Consider the following 1,587-nt stretch of genomic DNA (forward strand, 5'->3'; position numbering starts at 1 on the left):
TTATTTACCTTTATGTGTTTGATAATATCTCAACGCCTGAATTTTTATGCTATCATTTTCAGTATCTGAATTTTTACCTTTTAAAATTTTATTTACATTATTGCACCAGCTGTGAATAATCAATTTGATCACAAAATTTATTATATAATTTTTCAAATTGACTTTGTGTGTATCACATGTTAAAAAATCAAAACTTGTACTCTGATCAACTAATAATTTTATCATTTGACTTTTGCCACTTTTCCCAGGATCATTTTTTAACATGCTTTTTACTATTTTTATTATATTTCTCACACAATTTGAAAAGTTACGCGAGGGTCGGTAAAGAGATCTCCTTGTGATATCGATAGAATGTATGTATTCATCTGCTTGAGGTGGGGTGGTGTCACACAATTCATTATTGCATTTTATACAAGATTTACACACATTCCTTTTTAGCTTTTTTATGACAAACCCTGTCACATACTTTTTAGTTTCAGAGATTATTAATTTGTCTCCAATTTCTGAACTACTATCTGCCAAATTTTCTATACTTAGATCTGTATCCATTGGCTCATTGCTCATCGGGGGCTCTTTGATGTCATTTTCTATCAAAAGACAATCTAAATTTTGTAACATTTTGTTAGGATCTTCCTCACAGTTAGCCCCTAATGAGTGACTTGAATTTAAATTATTTACAAGTAATGTTTTGTAAATACTTTCAAACTGCTGGCAGGTAGGGTTTGTGTTTCTAGCCCCGTGGCTCCTCACAGAGGAGAAAAAGTTTTCCACAGGATCTTGGTTAAAACAGCGCGTTAACAAACTAGTTACATTATGTTTTTCATTTAGATATAGCCACAATTCTTTCATAACTTTAATATTGTGGATCCAATTTTTAATTGATGGAACCTGTTCATAACGAATACTTACTGTTCCATCTTTTTTTTTTGTTTCCATCTTAAATCGCATTGATTTTAATATTGGCACACTTTCATCCCATAATTTAAAATGGTCAGAGTTCATTTTCAAACAATTTTTATATATTTTATGGGTCTTTTTATAAGACCCTCCATTAAAGGAGTCAAAAAGACGATCAAATAATAGCAGCAAGTCGGCTGTGTCAGCACACTCTTGTGGTAGTAAATTATTTTCTGAAAAAGAAAAAAGATTAAAAATTAAATACTTAAATAAATACTTAAATATATTTTTTTATACATAAATGTCAGGCCACATTTACATGGATTTGTAGCTGATGCTCGCGACTTCACCCGCGTGGATTTAGGTTTCTTAAAATCTATGAACTCTATGATTTTCAGAGAAAAAAGTAGTGTCCTTCCCTAAGAAGTTATTTGTATACCAAACGTCAAAATTGGGTGGGCTGTGGGTCGATTTCATAAAACCGGCATCAATCATTATTACAATCTCAGTTGTTGTGATTGGCTGAATTTGTGCGATTCTTGTTGCAACAATGCATTGTAGCCAATAGTGAGCTGGCGTCAACCATTTATAATATTAGTATGGAGTTGTGGATGTTTTAAAGTTGCACTATCATCACATTACAGATGTAAAATAGCGCCATATATGTTGCTAATAAATAATTATTGAGAA

Source organism: Maniola hyperantus, chromosome 13, assembly GCF_902806685.2.
Source record: "Maniola hyperantus chromosome 13, iAphHyp1.2, whole genome shotgun sequence".
Taxonomy (NCBI): Eukaryota; Metazoa; Arthropoda; class Insecta; order Lepidoptera; family Nymphalidae; genus Maniola; species Maniola hyperantus.